Below are 18497 nucleotides of genomic sequence, written 5' to 3'. Positions count from 1 at the left end.
ACACAGCCAGCTGAGGGGCTGCACGGTTGCTGGGCTCAGGCACAGCAATGACTTTAGGAAAAGTCACTACAAATACTCCAGATTGTGTAAACTTGGGACTGTCCAAGACCACAGGCCTGAGAAGCACACAAGGCCCAGAGGTCACCCTCGGCAGCAGGCAGACTGTGGGGTCATTCCTGGTCAGGATGATCATCTATTACCCTGGGAAAGCAGAGCTCACCTGGGATCCATCAGGCCCAGTCTGGGAGAAGTGGCCATGATGGACCTGGCAGAAAGGCTGGGGCAGCTAGGGAATTTCTGCCCTAAGATACAATTGTATGCAGATGATCAGGGATGCTGAGAATACTAGCTCACAGTGAGTAGCAGGTATATGGAGGGAAACCTGGCCGAGGCCCTAAAAGCTGCATGACGTAGCTTTCCACTTGGATTGTAAACAAGCAGGAAATGGTATTTGGAGTCAGGTACCAGAAGCCCAGGAGGATCTAGGTCAAGGGTGAACAGGGAACCCCTCAATGGACCCAAGAAGGTGGAGTCCTGCCTGCCCATAGTCCATCTGCACAGGACCTTCCTCTGGCCTTGTCTTCTCCACATGCACGTTTTGAGCTTTTGATGGTATTTTCCCCACTTAGAGCTGAAGCCACTCCAGAGACTGAATCAGAAAACAAGGTCCTAATCTGTGTGCAAGAGAAACCGGGAAAATGTTCCCTCTTCCTGCAGAATGTAGGAAGGCAGCCACTGTCCTGGGCAGGACATGTGCTAGGGACAGGTAAGTGCTAGTTGTAAAAACACCCCCAGCTCAGTGGTTGTTGCTCCACCTGAGAAAGTGCCTCCAACCTCTTAGTTCCAAGAGGTAGGAGGGGCCGTCTCTGCTCCTGGACAGGGTGAACCACACTGCAATGATCTTGTCCTCTGAGTGAGGGGGACTTGGGCATGTCCTTCAGTAGCCAGGGAGGGGACTGGCATTTCTCCCTTCTTCACATAAACTGAGTTGATGATGCTGAGAGGTTTCTAAATTCGAGGAGGAATGTGACTTTCTGGATTTCGTTTCTGTGAGTGTGGGGAGTGAAAGATGCACACCTTCACTCCCAGGATTAGAAAGAAGCAACAATTTAATATAATACGCAAACTCAGCATTTACCATTGACAACAAAAATATGTCCCTTCCAAATAGGGACATAGGTGCTGGGGAAAAGGGGGGAGGGAGATGAGGGGGTGGTGCCTTCTGTCGTGGCCTTCAGGGGACCCCAGGAAACAGATCACAAAGTTATCCTCATCAGAATCTGAGGAGGTGGCCCTGTGCACCCTGAGTGTCCCTGCTGTAGTTCAGCTGGTCTCAGGAGGGTCTTAACCACCACCACTGGGCCCTTGGTTGGGGGTCTGGTGTCTGGAGAAAGAGAGGCATTTCCTGAGCGGCCTGCCCTGGAACCACAGTGCACACCCCATCCCGGCCCCCACTGCGCTCTGTGCTCCAGCCCTGTGCTGAGTGCTCAGTCAGCCAACAGCACCCCATCTGTCCCTGACACAGGGGCTGATATTTAGTGTCACCCATTTCACAGAGGAGGAAACCAGTCCCAGAAACGTGAGTGGAATTGCCCAGGACAGGACTGCTCAGCAGTAGAGCTGGGTCCAAGGGCCAACTGTCTGCCTCCCCAGGCCCACGTTTGACCTGAATGTTTCCTGAGCCCATGGATTCAGCCACTGCTGGTCTGGACACTCACTCTGCCCTGAGCAGTTCTTCTTGCCTTTGAAGAAGAGTAGAATCTTTCTGACCCAGTGGTATCGGGGCTCCAGTTGGCAGGACAGGCTGTAGCTACAGGACAGAGCAAAGCTGTGAGCTCTCAGGAGCCACACATCACACGTGCATCCTGGAGCCTGCCATCAGCTGGAGTCCAAGGGCCCTAGCAGTCGCCACGCAACCAGATCCAAGGCTGACCATGGAGTGATGGCCATGGGCTCTGGAGCTGCTCAGCTGAGAGAGTCCGCCCTGCCCTTACCCAAATCCTGACCTGCCTCACGTCTCCTCCTCGCTCAAGGGCTCCACGGCCTGGAACCAGGCCCCAAAGTGCTCGTCACGCTGCACTGTGTACAGATTTGCAGCCACCTGGAGCAACTCGATCTCCTCCATCAGTTTGAATTGCTAGGACAGAGCAACCACAGGATGCCCACAGGGCCTGAGTGGGGGACCCTGCAGGGATTTTGGAGAGGGTGAAGAAGGGGGCAAGGAGCCAGTCTGGGGCCTTTGCCCACTTGGGAACCCTCCCTCCCTGCGATTCCAGTCAGGACTTACCTGCTCTCACACTTGGCTTGAAATAGCTCCTCTTCCAGTAAGGCGTCTTTGATGGCAGCCCTTCCCCCACCCACCAACGCCATAGGATCCCCAGCTCTGTACATCGAACTCTGCAAATAAAGGTCTGACCCTGGGGATTGGGCCAGGGGGGTTCTTGCCCATGGGGGGCTCTCTGATTTCCACACCTCCACCCTCAGCACTGTGAGGCCGCAGTCGCTTACCTCATTCCATTTCCGACAGTTGAGCACATTCCCCTGGAAGGCAGACAGCCAAAGTCCATCTGAAACAGCCCCCTTACCCTGGAACTAGCCCCCATCCACACCTCTTCCATTGCTGCACTGTTGCCAGTGGGCAGGCCCTTCCAGAAACAGGACTTGGACTTGGGCCAGGCTCTGGGCTCCAGAACAGGGGTACAGAGGAGCTGAGGCTAGAGACCTTGTAACCCAACCCTCTCTGATGGCACATGGGGAGACTGAGGCCTCAGGCAGGAAGGGACAGCTCAGCCACTGATGTGCTTCCTGACTAGGAGGGTCCTGAATTCTCTTTCTCCATCATCAGGGCCAGAGGGAGAGGCTGAATCCAGCTCAGACACCACCTCTTGTGGCCACACAGTCAGGCGGCTCTGAGCCTCAGCAGCCCAGGGAACCTGGACGGTGGCTTATGCGGAGCCTCCATCACTCATCGCTGAGATGGGCCTGACGCCCCAGCTCCCACAGGAGGCTGGAGGCTCTGCTGAGAGGACCTTTGCCAAATGCAGAGAGCTCAGGGCTCAGGGCAGGACTCTCTCCTCTGCACCCTCAGGAGCCTGAGTCCCCAGACCCACCTCCAGGCTCACTCACCTCCACATAATCCTCCATTGTGGCATCCAGCAGCTCCAGGGAACTGGAGAATGTCACAAGGGAGGGGATGACACCCTGTGCCACCATTGGGGTGGGGATGGTGATGAGCTCCCACTCTCAGGTGCCCCCATGAACCCTTTCCTGAAACTCCTCATCCCAGCCTCCTGCCCACCCCATGCTCCCACACAGAGCAGCCTAGGATCCTTGGGACACCCCAACACCCACAATTCCCTCCTCCTCTCCCCTCCCGGAACACCAAACTCCACCAGTCATGTCCTAGGGCTGGCTGTTGGCCCATCCCAGGGGATGTGGCCCCTGCTCCTCCCCACCCCAAATCCATCCTGCTCCCAGCCCTTCCAGGCCTCCTCCTGCTCACTGCCAATGCAGGCACTTTAGGCTCTGTGGCCACAAGGAGATGCACTGGAAGAGGAAGACCCCTCTCATGAGGGAGGCCTCCAGCTGGGAGGGGGAGCACCCTCTCCTCTGACTCCTAGGCCCCTCCCCCACAGGCACCCTCACACGCTGCTGCTGCATCTCCTGGGCCTCCTGGCAGCCCCTCTGTGCAATCACCAACACTGAGGTCTCCTCCTGTCGGGGCTGAGGACAGGGTCAGTGCACCCATACTCCCCTCCACATGTCCCACAAGGCCCCTGACCTCAGACCCTGGCCATCTGGCTCCAGTCGCCTGCTGCCTATGCTGCTCCCATCTCCAGGGTACTCTGATTCTAGACAAATCCCACCTCCAAGGCTCACTCCTGTGTGACCTTGGGCCTGCCCAGACCTCCCTGAGCTTCTTTCCTCATCTGGAAAGTGTGAGGAGAATGTCACCTGCTTCCAGGAGTCTCCTGAGGACTCAGGGTTATCTGTGTGTCATCACTGCCCTCCCTTCACTTCTTGAGGAGGAGCCAGCACAGATCTCCTCACATTCCTGTCCTCCCTTGGATGGTATCACCCTGCTGGGAGGCCTGCACCACCGATCATTTCACTTCATTTCCCAGAGGAGGATACCGAGGCCCCCAGAGGGGCAGTGACTTGCTCAAGGACCCACTGAGGAGAGGCTGCTCCCCATCCCAGCCAGAGGCCCTGTCCCTGCTGCCTTCACCCTAACCCTGGCTCCAAATCTGACCAAGGCCCCGACCTCTGGACTCCCAGGGTGTGTCCAGATCCCAGCTGAACAGACAGGGAGGGGGAGGGCAGGGTGTTTTGGGGGGCCTGGCCAAGTGGCTTTTGCCTGCCTCACCCTCACAGGGCTCTCTGACCCCCAGCCTGGGCCGAACCTTGCCATGCACCTCACCTCCTAGCATCCCCTCAGGATGTTCCCCTCCCCTCTCTTTCTAGCCTCCTGCCAGATCTCCAGCCTCCAGGTTACCTGAAGGAGCAGCTCCCTGCTCATGCACTGCTCTCTCCTGCACCACTTCTTCAAGGTTTGAGAACTCTCCCTCGGGGCTGGGGAAAGAAAGAAAGAAAGGAAGAAAAACTGTGGGGTGGTTGAATGGCAAATCCTTTCTGTTTGAGAACCCAGAAAATCCAAACTGCCTTGGGCCTGGATTAGGGATTTCACTGGGGTGCTCTGAGCCCTAAGGTCCCTGTGGGACTGGGGAGTGGGCCTTTCCTCTTGTCCTCTGGGGCCTCCATTTCCATATGCCCCAAACAGATCTCTTTGGAACAGTGTTGGTTTCAGCTGCATAGAGACTTCTGTTACTGCAAAAGAAACACTTGGGCTCAAGGCAGGATCTGAAATTGAAGGAAATGAATCCCTTGGGCAGAACTTCTGGCCTAAGGGCCCTGAGAGACTCAGAGACCAAGCACCCAGATCAGTCCCTGTGCCTGGTGTTCGTTGTCTCCCAGGTAGTCTCAGCTGACTTTGGGGGACATGCCGGCCCAATGCAGGCTGCCTGGTCCACCTCACCCTCATGGTGCTTGGATGGAGAGCAGCCTACCCACCTGGAAACTTGTTCCCAGGTCTCTTTGAGACGGTGAATGGCAGGGCTCTGCAGAGCAGAAAGGATGGTGTGGAGGGAAGAGGAGTTTCCAAGGCCTCGGCACTCTTGGGGAAGGGAAGAGATGGAGCTGTGAGGGGGAGCTAGAGCTCTGCTGCCTCTGGCTTCTGTCTCCTTATGGACTTCTCCTGTCCTGAATGAGACAGATGCCCAGGGAAGCCAGGGAGGGGACACCTGGGACCCAATGAGTAACACTTGCAGGCACAAGGATTTGTAGCTCAACACAAGGAAGGAAGTGAGCTTGTCCCCACTGGGACCTCAAGTCAAGGTCAGTGTGGCCCTGGCAGGAGGGTTGAAGGACTCAGGCCACAGGCTTGAATCCTGAGAGCTGAGAAACAAGAGGCAATTCCCACACCTCTGGACAGGGCCTGCCACAACTTACCTCAGCCACTCAGATCCAGAGCTCCACCATCCTGGCCCTGTCCTGCACTGTCATGCTTGGGTCCCCAAGGCAGGTGACAGGGATGCAATTGGCCACGGTGTTGTTGTGTATCACAGCGTCATGGACAGTGGGTGCCAGGTACTCATGTTCCCTGTTGTTGCACTGGGACCAGAAGGAGCTGAGGCCGTGGGCAGGCACCAACGTCTTGAAGAGCTCCTGAAGAAGATTCGGAGTGTCACTCAGCCCTACTGCACCCCTGCTCGGTGCCTGCAGTCCCCCGTAGGCCCATGCAGCATGAGATCAGAGCTGGAGCTCAGGAAGCAGAGCATGTGGCCTGAGGCTTGTGGGAATCCCTGGGTTTTGTCTGTGTCCACTGAATACACCCAATCCAGGATGACCCGGGATACAGTACTGTGGGGAAGGGAGGGGCATTTGCTCCCAGCCCTGTCTCATGTCTTCCAAGTTCCAGAACGCAGCCCACACCTGCCCACCACAGGGGCCATCTTCCACCCATCCCAGTCCCCTTTGGGTCCCACTCCCCATTCCCATGTGCATTCCCCCGAGGCAGAGACAACCACAGGCTTTGTTAGAGTGTCTCCAGTGGAGTCAATACATACCAAGTGCCTGATAAGTGCTGAGGCTGTCTGGGCCAGCTGGGCAGATGGGGGATCCACCTGAGGACCTGGCAGCACTCCAGTGAGTGCCCATCCCCCACCAAAGGGCCAGACTCTGCCCAACTTCCACTCTTTTCCACCTAATTCATTGGCACAGCGACCCTGTGCAGCAGGTGCTCTGAGTGTCCATCTCTACTGTTCCCTGTTCGCTATGGGACAACGAGTGCTTGGCGGGGGGGAAGAAAGCTGCCCAGGTCACAGTGTTGGTAAGGGAGGGTTCATGGATTTGGACCCAGATCATCGGATTCTGGATCAGGGAATGGCAGGTGTGAACGGCTCATGGCACAGGGCAGCAGGGCCCACCCGCCCTACGAGCCCCACTGCTCATCACAGCCATCCTCGTTATCTGCTCTGCCACCAGCTGGGGAGGGAAGTCCAAGAGGTTCAGCTTCTCCTCCCTCAGCTGGTTCTCAGTGGTCACAGACCCGGGGCAGGTGGGCTCTGGGTCTGGATCCGGCAGGCTCATGACTGGTGCAGATGGAACTGGGAGGCTCAGTAGAGCACAGCCTCCAGTGGGCTCCAGTGCAGGAGCTGGCACTGGGGCTGACTTTAATGGTTGCCCTTGCTCTGGCCCTGGAGGGACGGATGCAGGGGCTGCTGGCTCCAGCTCTACCACAGGTGGTGGGGCTGGAGCTGGAGCTGGCTCTAGCCCAGGGGCTGGCACTGGCTCTGGCTCTGCAAGTGGTAGGAGCTTTGGAGCTGGCTCTGGAGCAGGATAAAGAGAAAGTTTCACCCACACACCTGACAGTTCCTGTGCCTTTCCAAAGACAGGAAAGACTCCACTGCCTTTAAGATAACTCTAGCCCATGGACCCCAGCACAGGCAGTTTTCCCAGATTGAAGTCCCCTCACCTTTCTGCTCAGCCTCAATGGCCTTGAGATGCTCCAGGTGTCCTGGCAGAAGTTAGGCATGGCCCTCCACGACTGAGCACCAAAGCTGATGTAAACAGTGGCCAGCATCAAGGTCCAATAGGGAAACTGCAGGGGTTCCCTGCAATCTTGTCCTTGGTCCAGCCAGGTTCCCAGCATCAAATAGATTGCACTGGGGGGAGGCAGATGGGCCAGAGAGTCAGAGACCCGGCCTTTCCCTAAACACTGCCCGCCCAAGGCATCTTGTTAGCATTTGCACCCCTGTGCCAGCACCTCCCTCTCCAGAGGAGGGCCTGATCCCAGCCCTGATTCCAGCCTTGGTCCCCAGCTGGCTGTCCTGGCAGTGAGTGACAGGCCTGTTCATCCAGCAGGCTGAGCACAGAGTCTGGGGGAGTCTCTTGTTCACACTGACACTCTTCGCTCCAAGGGTCTGGACACAGCCCACCCCAGCCCTCCATGCAGTGGGCCACTGGAATGAAGACTCAGGAAAATTTGTGAGCAGCTTGCTCATGCACCTCCTGCTCTGGACCTGGTGGTGGCGCTCACAAGGGGTGGATGTGGAGAAAGGGAGACAGAAGGAGCTGGGACTCTGCTGGGGATGGGTCTCTAGGGGACAACTCAGCTCAGTCTCCCTTCCGGTTCTCAGGGGGCCTGGGGCCCATGCACAGCTCTCTTTGAGTTTGGTCCTGCTGGAGTGGAAGCCACCACAACTTAGCCCTCCCAAGGGAATCAAAAGATGAGTGAGATGCAGTGTACTCCCAGGCCTGCCCCAGCCACAGCCTCTATCCTCTCCCCCAAACCTGTTTGCTAGAGACAGTAGGCCCTCCATCTGGACCCAAAGACCTCTCACTTTTGGAGGCGGTCCTGTGCTCCAGCTTCCCTCACACAATGGGGCAAGCTGCCTCCAGATGTCCCAAAGGGGAGAGGACATTGCCTGGGATGTAGGGTCGATGGGACCTGCGAATGATGTCAAGTGTGACTGTCTGACTCTTAGACTAGAGTGGAGGCCCAGGAAGGGTGTCTGCTTCATTCATTCAGTGACAGTATCTCCAGAAGTCCTGCAGAGAGTAGGTCCTTCATAGACATTGTTGAATGAACACCAACCAGAGCCACCCCAGGTGTCTGAGTGGGCCTGGGGCCCCTCTGTGGCCCAAGAGATCCCTAAATGGCTACACCAAAGACAAGCACCAGGACCAGCTGGATGGCATCTCAAACTCCTTGACAGAGTGCTCTCCAGGTGCTTTTCCAAACTCAAAAATCCACAAGCCAGTGTAGGGAGAGGAAGACTACTTTTCATGGGGGACAGAGAAATAATCACCACCAAGAACCACAGCATGGCCCACAGCCCTCTCTGCAGAGCTGGGCACCAGGAAGCACCTGGATGGCTGATCACATCCATCCCTGGGAGAACCCTAGCAAGTTCATCCTCTCCCACCCCATGTTTCAGAGGAGCCAACTCAGGCTCAGAGAGATTTGGTGACATTCCCAAGACAAGACACACAGCTGGCAGTGGGCAGAGTCACCACTATGCTGAGAAGGTGGCCAGCAGTCACCTAGGAAACAGCTGGTCCAGGACCTGGTGGGATGTGCTGATGGCTGAGTAGCTGCAGACGGAGGTGGTGACACTGCAGAGGACTCTACCAGGGAAGGCTGGGACCACAGACTCTCAGAGCTCCAGCATCATGCCTGCCTGGAGGGCACGCATCCTGCAGGCCTCAGTTACAGAGAAAATGGACTCATCTTCCACTGGGTGGGATGAGGAGGGACACAGGGTCAGGGCCACCAGTGCAAACACCACCAGGATTATTGAGGTCTGCAGCTCACCCAGCAACTCTTAGCCCTCTCAGACATGTGCAACAGGAGAGACAGGAGCTGCCACACTCAGCAAGGTTCTGGGCTTTCAAAGTACAATGTGACTTTGGTCAGGTGAAGGATTCTACATTGAGCCATTTGTTCGCTGAGGAACAATAGACTTCGCTCTGTGAAGAGCACCAGCCCAGTGAATCCTCAACAGACACCCCCTCTCTAGAGAGGAGAACAGAGGCTTAGGCATGCCAAGTGACTTCTCAAGGTCCTGTGGGTCAGAACTGAAAACTGCCAAAAATGAGGGCTTAGGGACATTCCCTCTAAACTGCCTGAGGCTTGATCTGACCCTGACCTGGACGGAAATGCTATGTGGCAACCTCACCCCTCCCTGTGTGGAAACAGTGTACAAGGTAGTGACACACTCTGAGAATCCCTTTGACTTCAAAACCACGCTGATGGTTATTTCTCTTCCATTAAAGGGAGTTTGGAGAACTCCTTATCTAGGTTCTATGTTCCAAAAAAGGCAAAATTCAAAGATACTTAGGGCCTTGTGGGAAGTGACAATGACATCAATGTTTTCTCTAATCTTCCTAGGAGGATGCAAAGAGTGCCCTCCTACCCTCCTATGCAGCTGGTGGGGAGGAGTGGAAGTCCAGATTCCTTTGGGAATGGGACTGTGGGACACTCACATGGGACAGCCCTGTTAGGGTCCCAGGAGAACGTCAGTTTGAGTTTGGATTCTGGGCTGGCCCTGGTCATCTCAGGGTTCTGGGTGAGAAGACCCTCTGTGTCCACTCTCACCTCAGAGCAGCCCTGGTTATTGATGGTGGTGCGGTGCAGCTGCCCCATGTCCAGGGAGATGGAGTACCCGAAGCCATCCGCCAGCTCTTCGACCACCTCTTGCATGCAGCTCTGCAAAGACAGTGCCTGAGAGCTGGGCCGGGAGGTCTCAGGGGACTGCCTCAACTTGGCCACAGGAGGAAACCCCAGCACAGATCTGGTATATAGCAGCGTCTGTGTAGACACCCAGCCAGGGAGGGAATGAGATGACACCTGGAGGGCTCGGGATTGACATATGGGTAGAGGAGCTTGGTCCCCAGCATCCGTTCTCCCATCCTGCTAGCCACCACCTAGGCTACGATCATGACACACTGCCAGGCTTCCAACACTGAGCAAAGCACTCCTGCCCAGGGTGGGTCCCCGCTCTGCCCTGCCGGCCCTCACTCCACTCCCCCAGACACACAAGGAGGCTCAAAAGTGTTTGGGGTTGGGACCCAGTTGTGGCCTAACCCGGTTGGCCTGCCCTGTGTTACCTGAGGGCTCCTCCTGCCAAATGGCCAGAGGCGGTGCAGGTGAGGGCCAAGTCAATGTCTACAGTGACTGAAAAGTCTCTCCTTCTTGGCTTTCCTCAAGCCAGAGCCTCGACAAGTCGGGAGACAACATGAGAACATCCTGCTCTGTTGAGTGTCTCCACTCAAGTGAGCTCCATAGGAGGCTATGTCTAGAATGTGGGTGCCTGGAGACCAGTGTGCTAAGTTCTGTTGGGGTCTGTCACCAAGGAAGTGAGGTCACTTCCTCAAGCTTCCATTACCTGGACCCCTTCCTTCAATCACACCCACCCAAAACCCCTCTGGGCATTTGGCTGCTCACCCTCCTCGCCCATGTCATCTCCAGAACTGTACACAGATAGCCAGGTAGTGCCCCACAAAGGACCTTGAGATGGAACCAGGCTTCCAGCTTGAGGACATGCAGCTGAGTTCAGACCTCTTTTTTCCTAGAAGTTCTGTGTCCTGGAAATGCCATTGTGCCTCCCAGGGCTTCCTCAATCCCTCAAACTGCATAATGGGGACGAAGCCAGAAATAGCTCCCTCAGGACGTCCTCAGCTGTAGAAGAGACAATAGTGACAGCACCTGTCGTCTGGTTTCACATGTGTCTGATGCACACACTTAAAGATGAAAGAATGACAAGAAGTGATGGGATATCATCTGGAGTATTCCTCAAGATAGGCCTGGGTTCCAGCTCTGGGAACTTGAGAAAGTCACTGCCCCTCTGGGTCTCATTTCCAGGTCTGCACCTTTAGGGAGTTGAAATTAGAGGAAATTAACATATTGCTATTCACTGGCATGAAAGCTTCCACAGTCTCCTGTTTGACTTAGAGTCAGACCCAAGTGCCTCACGTCGGCCTATGTTGTAGGCAGCCTCCACCATGGCTCCTGGTGCTCAGTGTCTTTTGCTGTGCACATCCTTGTGGAACTGCACAGTGGTTAGGAACTGGCTTCTGAATAGAATGCAGCCAAGGTGATGGGATGGCACCCAACCAAGGGTTAAGAAGAAAAGCCTAGCCCTTCCTTCTTACTCATTTTCTTCAGCCCCCTCCCTCTTTCTCTCTTCCTGTTTCCATCTTTCTCTCTCTCTCTGCCTCTTAATTCTCTGGAACAGGGGGAGCAAGTGCACATGTTTTCAGTTGCCCTATGTAGAGGCTCCAGAGGAGAGAACAGAGGGAATGGTTGGCCAACAGACAGATAGGAACTCAGACCTTCAGTCCAAACAAACCCTGTCAACATGCATGAGAGTAAACTTGGAAGCAAATCCTCCCTGAGTTGAGCCTCAATAGAGACATAGCCCCTGCTTCAGAGAGACCTTGAGGCAGAGGCACCCAGCCTTTGTGAGATCTTAAGGATTTGTACTTTCTAGGGGCACGATCTTGGAACAATGTCATCAGAGAGCAATGGGAAAAAGCACAGGCTGCCAGTCTTGACACCCGGCCCTGCCATGCCCCCATCTCCCATCCCTCTCTTCCCAGGATCCTTGCAGCCACACCGCCACCTGTCTGCCCTTCTCTGGTCAGACTCACTTCTTCCTGTGAGTCTCTGCACCAGTGGTGGCTTCTCCCTGACACTCAAACTGTTCCCAGACACAGGCAGGCGTGCCTCACATCTGTCACTGTGCTCACAGCAAATGTCACCTCTGTGAGGCCTTTCAGAGCCTCCCAGGCACAGTCTCCACTGTCACAGATCTCACATCTGCAAGGGTATCTCATGATTTCCTCCTTCTTGGTCTCATTTGGATAAAGTGAGTCCATGAAGGAGGGCTTTATTCTTGGCAGACACAAAGGCAGCTTCTTCCAGTGACTCAGGAACATGACTGTCTCTTCTGGGCTGAATGCTTCCCCTCACAAGTCCATTGTGAATGGAAACCATCATTTCATCTATTTCCTGGGTCTGGTTTCCCCTAAGAACACAGGGAGCCATCCCTTCTCCCTGGAAGGAGGCACCAGCCCCTACACCCACAGCCAGAAAATCAGTGCCTGGCTTCAAATACCACCAGATCCTGAAGTCAGTTCCTGCTGAGGCCTCCCATCCATTTTGTAATTCCATGGTAACTCTTGAGGTCACCTTTCCCCTGAGACCCAGCTCCCAGCCTTGGATAGTAGTGCCTGGATGGATGTAGACAGCACTCCCTGAGACAGGAAGTATAGACGAATGAACAACATTGTTGAAGGCATTACCAATGGCACATCCACCTCCCTACGGATATTCCCAAGCAGAGTCACACCCAAGCACTCCTCCTCTGTCCTACATCGTCTTCTGGGATTCTATCCAGGAATCATGGAGGCTTCTTGAACCCTGGGAGCCACATCCACTACAGGTTCTCTTCTCTCTGGCAGCACACCCCAGGCCTTGTCCTAATGGCTGCAGCCCACAGGCTCTGCACTTGGATCCTTTTCTTCACTTGAGGGAGAAGTGCCGTCTCCAGAACTGGGTACACACACAGTGTGAGCCTTGGAGGGAATGTCTCCCTGGCTAGTGGCAGGTGGAAGAACGCTGTGACAGAGTGGGATTTAGGGAGAGTCCTCCAGGTGTTGTCAGAAGGGGCCCAGCCAGGGCATTTGTCAGCAAGGACTGGTCTGGTTGGTGGACCTTGGTGGCAAAAGAGTGGTGGGGGCAGCATGTTTCAGAGGTCCTGGCATAAGACAATCCATAGGATGGTCATGAAGTCAGAATCAGCCTAATGAGGTCCAACTTAATCCAATGTCGTCTGTTCCCTGACTGGTTCACTAATCCAGGAGTGATTTAGAAGAGTGATATTCGTGTTCTATCATCTTTTCATTGGTTGGCTACAGCTGTTATTCTTTACACAACTTGTATATTTCTACATAGGAAAGGAAAGGTGAGTTCTGTAACAACCCTTCTAGCAAAATTCTCCCTAACATATTGAATCACTAACAAAATCCACCACTGGGAACCTCACAAAAGATCCTGACATTTACTCTCTGGTTTCATATCTTCCTGGTTGGTAAATTCTCTTGACTTCTGTCTTCTTTCCTGAGGTTCGTCCACTTAGGACAATGTAGGAGTAGTGGTGCAACTCTATGATGATGTTGGTTTTGTTTTGTGAGTGTGTGCGTGAGTGTGTGTGTGTGTGTATGTGTGTGATGAGACTGTTTTCTGCATCTTGCCGCGTGGGTTGGATTGACCCCTTTCCTTGGAAAAATTGTCCCTAACCACTTTCTCTGGGCTTTATTTTCATGGCTTAACAGTGCTGCCCAGCAGTAGAATTTCAAACTCTATCTTATGGAATTTAAACTTCTCTTAGTAGCCACAATTAAGAAAGTAAAAATAAACACGTGAAACTAATTTTAATAGTATATTTAAATCCATTATAACCAAGATATTATCATTTGTCCACGCAATCTATATAAAAATTATTACCGAGATAATTAACTTTTTTATGATTTGGATCTACAAATCCATGTACAGTACAGCCTCCATTTGCAAGTTGAAACTTTCTACATATGCAGTTTCTGTGTTCCCCAAATCAGAACATGGGGTGACTTGTTAGAGAGGAAATAAAGCAGAAGAAGCATAAGTAATGATCACTGTCAATCCAAGCTCAGCATGAACACTCACGAGTGACAAAAAGGATGTCCCTGACCAGGGAGTAGAGGTACCTCATTGTGACACTGTGGATCAGCTGGTTCAGCTCCCAGGAATGCTTCTCTCTGTCACATGGTGTCTCTGTCACACTCTCCATCTCAAGCCATGGGGTCAGGGTAGTAGGTGCAGACAGCTCCCACGCTGGTGGTGGCCCCATCCTCTGCAGGCCTTGGAATTGAGGAATGTGGGGAGTCTAGAGAGATGTCCTGAATCCTCTGATATTGGGGGCCAGAGAGAGGGAGGAGCAAATTGGCAGTTAGTGGGAAGAGTGAAAACTGGGGTGGTCTCCAAAAGTGTTCATGACTCTCAAACACTCAGAAAAGGGACTTCCCTGAGGGAGATCAGTCTGCAACCCAAGGACAAAGGGCCCAGGCTGCTCTTCTTGAACAAGGATCCAAGCTTGGGAGGAGGCAGGAGGAGGATGAGCAGGAAAGACAGTAGGTGGGGAACAGCTAGCTGGGACTCATCCTACCAGGAGCTGTGGGCACCAGGGTCTCATCAGGTGCTGCAGGACCTTCTCAGTGGAGTTAAATGTCGCTGAGCCCTTGCTCATGTCTGTTGAATACTGGAGGTTTGAGATGCTGAAGTTCAGTGTGAGGACCTTCAGCTCATGCCCCATAGTTGCAAGAAGAGATGGGGTGAGATGGCCATCACTGACAGCTGGCCTGAGACAAGATCAGAGTCCTCAACTCATTATCATCTGCTGCCTTTGCTCCCAGTGGAACCACCACCCACCGCTGTGCTCATCCAAGTTGAAGTCAGTATATCTCTCAGCTCCTCCTTCCTCCCCTGCCAGTAATACCAATTCCACTTGCAGATTGCTCCTCAATACACACCCTATTTCCCTATATAATGCCTACTCTTTCTTAAAGACCCCAACTGGGCAAAACGTCCTCCACAAAGCTCTTCCCACCCAAAGGATGCCAGGTGCTTCTCCTCAAAACATCCCACCTTCAATTAGAATGTTCTGTGAATTTAACAAGACCAGGGCTCTCTGAGGGCTGCATCAGATTGGATTATTGGTATAATCTTAGTGATCAGCATGATTGCCTGAAAAGCAGAATTGCACACCTCGGCTTCCCAGCTCATGAGTGATAATTGGGCAGTGGAGGTGTGGGGCTGGAGAGCTCCTCTGGGGAAGGCAGAGGGGCCCTCTAGGCCTATGGTGGCTTCTGGTTGCTCAGACGATGAGGAAGTAGTCAGGAACTTGCTTCCTGACTCAGGAGCTGTGGAAAGGGCTCTTTTCAGGGTCGGACAGAGCCTCCCACACAGTGGGTGAAGCCCCACAACCTCATCTGCACTCCAGTAGTGGCTGTCCCAGGACAACTATCCACAGGTGAGCCATAAATGTGAGTGGCAGAAGGAGGGATTGTGTGAGTAGAGGGATGAGCAAGCCTGTGAAGGAGATGAACCCAAGAGAGTGAGTGTGCTTCAAGAAGAGAGAGACAGAAGAAAGAGATAAGTAGAGGCACAGACAGAGGGTATACCTGGATGGACAGAGGAAGAGTGGACAAATGGAGAGTCAAAGGGAAAACAGGAAGAATAAAGACAAGGAAGAGAAGTTGGAGAGATGGGAGGAAAGAGGATGGAAGGAGAGAAGAAGGACAAACAGGCAGACAGGCAGAAGGACAGTTTGACACATTGATATCTGGACAGATGGTTGGATGGATAGATGGGAGGAAAGAAGGAATGGAGGGAGGACAGGAGTGTGGAAGGAAGAATAGAAGAAAGGAAGGAGCCTGAGAGGAGGGAGACCTGGGAAAATCACCTCCCCAAGTTCAGAGGGTGCTTTAAAGGAAGGTTAAGACTGAGAATACGGGACCCCTAACTCCCAGGCTTGTGTCCACCTGTCCCAATGCTACCTATTATTACTTATAGAGATAATTATATGGATATAAAAGAAACCTTGACCCCTACCCTCACAACATACAAAACTCAATTCCTGGGCACTTTGACCTACAGGTAAAAGGCAAAATAATAAATCTTCTAGATGACAACATAAGAACTTCAGGACTACAGGGTAGCAAAATCTTCTTAAAGAAGACACACAAACACACACACACACACACACTCTCCATAAAAGAAAAGATTGGTAAACTGGGATTCATTAAAATTTAGACTTTCGTTCATCATGAGACATATTACAAGAGGGAAGTGGCAAGTCACAGGATGTGAAGAGATTGTTCCAATTCAAATATCCAGCAAAGGATTCTCATGGAGAATACAGAAAATCTTCAGCACTGTGGTAAGAAAGAAGACAAACAAACCAATTGGTTAAAACTGGGCAAAAGACTTCAACAGGCACTTCACAACACAGAGTGTCCCAATGGCCAACAAGCATATGGAAATGTGCTAAAATGAGTAGGTATCAGGGAAATGACAATTCAACCACACTGAGATCTTCTATACAACCAGAGAATGGTTAAAAACAGTTTTGAAATGCTGAGCTGATGGCAGCAAGTGGAGGGGAGACTGCAGAACAACTGGAAGGCTCACACATTGCTGGTAGGAACATGAATTAGTACAGCCACTTTGGAAAGCTTTTTGGCAGGATCTATATGTTAAAGCTGGAGACACATATACAACATGACCATCAATTCTACTCTTAGACATGCAGTCAACTAAAATCTAAACATTTGAATCAAGAGAAAGGAGCAAGAATGATTAGAGCATCATTCTCTTCATTCCTCCAAAGTAGAAAGTACTCAAATATCCATCTACAATAGAATGGATAAATGAATTCTGGTATCTAGTTCATGGTGGTTATAAAAATTGGCCACAAATTCTTGGAGACACATACCATAAATATGTGAGGTTTAGGTTCCCTCCCCTTGAAACTAGGCAGGCGTGTACCTACTTCAATCAACAGAATAGAAGTGTTGTTCTGTGGAAGTGGTGTGATGTGACTTCCAAGGATATGCCACTCTCAGGAAGCTTGCTCAGGGAAGCCAGACAACAAGCTGTGAAGAGCTAAGGCCTCATGGAGAATCTCCTTGTGGAGAATCTGCAACCAGGGCACAGTCACCTTCATAGCAACTGTTATGCTGGTGATCAGGTGATAAGACTTAGTTCCCAAACAGAAGATGAATCATATGCACTGAAGAAAATAGACCACCAACACAAGCCCTGACACACACCATGTCCACTTATACTTGGTATCTCAAGACCAGGGTCCAGGATGAGGAGGCAGAAGTTCATCCCCAAATTCTTGTGATTTTATCCAATACCAGACAGACTGTGCTCATCAAGCATTTCCTAAACCTCCTCCCTTCCTCAAAGGAATCTCTGCTTCTGGATACTAACATTAACTTGCCTCTGGTCATATATGATCACCAACCCCAGTACAGCCTTTGTATCAGCAATAGGTGAACACTATATGAACAGGTCACCTGGGACCCAAAAGTGGCAAAGAAGCAGAGCAACTTTCAAGTAGAAGTTTCCATCTCCATGGAAATTGTATTTTAGATGTACCATTGGAAAAATAAAACAGCTACTTTTCAAAACAAGAAATGTAGGTACCCTTGTGAATGATCACAGAGGATCCTGGTCTTCAAGACATCCCAGCCAAGGTACCATCCACGTGAGTGAAAGAGCCTCTAAATGATTCTAGACCCCAACCATCAGAGAGCAGGGCATTTTCTCCCTACCAAATTCCTAACCCACAGAATCCGACTAATAAAATGGTTGTTCTTTCACTCCACTAAGTTTGGATTGGCATGTTATGCAGTTATCAATAACCAAAGCTAATGCATTATGCAATAATAATCAGATCTACAGAGCTATATAAAAACAAACCAATTACCTGCAACAATATGAATGAATCTCAAACATGATGTTTAATAAAAGAAGCCTTGTAGAAAGGAGTACATGGAGTATAATTTTGAACTCTACATAAGTTCAAAAACTGGCAAAACTAAGCTACAGCGATAGAAGTCAGAGTAGTGGTTACCTTGGGTGGGAGTAATTTCTGCAAAGGGGCATGATAGAGGCTTCTGGAGGGCCAGAATAGTGAATGCCTTGATCTGGGGGTGGTTATTATAGTGCATTTAGATTGTTAAAAAAAAAATCATTGAGCCAGATACTCAAGACTTGTGCACTTTTGCAAGTAAGTATGCTATAATTTAAAATGGTGTTTTGCCAGTAAAATATGGTTAACCCAATAGATGTGAGAGTGTGAAGGACAAATAAAAGACGACTCCAAGTCTTCAGGCATGATGGACTAGGTAGTGCCATTAACTGAAGAGTTGAACCATGGAGCAAGTCAAAACAGGAGCAGAGGCAGAGACCACGTCCTGTTCATTATGTATTCAGGTCTCTACCATAATCCTGAATACACAATCAGTCCAGCTTCAGGATACTCCTCTCCTTTTCATCATAAACTATGGCTCACCCCTTCTTGGTGTCTTCTATTGCCTCCTTTCTCCCAGCTGCTTCTTTTTTTTAAAGTTAATTTTTATTGAGTTTATGATAGTTTACAATCTTGTGAAATTTCACTTGGAAGTTATTGTTTGTCAGTCATGGTGTAGGTGCACTGCTTTACCCTTTGCACCCCCTCACCCCCCTTTCCCCTGGTAACGACCAATCTGTTCTCTTTGTCTACATGTTTAAATTCCTCATATGACTTGAGTCATACAGAGATTGTCCTTCTCTATCTGACTTATTTCACTTAACATAATTCCCTCAAGGTCCATCCATGTTGTTT

The 18497-nt window shown here is 51.7% G+C and overlaps 1 long non-coding RNA gene across 1 annotated transcript; it reads right to left on the bottom strand.

Annotated features, from left to right (window-relative positions):
* Positions 1-1091: 1091 nt before the first annotated feature.
* LOC111770340 (uncharacterized) lies at positions 1092-10337 on the bottom strand. Its single transcript, XR_002803531.2, has 8 exons — positions 10171-10337; positions 9659-9769; positions 7034-7223; positions 5509-5724; positions 4496-4572; positions 2007-2541; positions 1719-1810; positions 1092-1384 (listed from the first exon to the last, which is right to left on the bottom strand). It is a non-coding gene; the product is annotated as an uncharacterized lncRNA (long non-coding RNA).
* Positions 10338-18497: the final 8160 nt, after the last annotated feature.

The sequence above is a fragment of the Equus caballus genome, chromosome 2, assembly GCF_041296265.1.
Source record: "Equus caballus isolate H_3958 breed thoroughbred chromosome 2, TB-T2T, whole genome shotgun sequence".
Lineage (NCBI taxonomy): Eukaryota > Metazoa > Chordata > Mammalia > Perissodactyla > Equidae > Equus > Equus caballus.
Note: the sequence above shows the minus strand (reverse complement) of the source record. Positions and strands in the feature narration are given on the sequence as shown.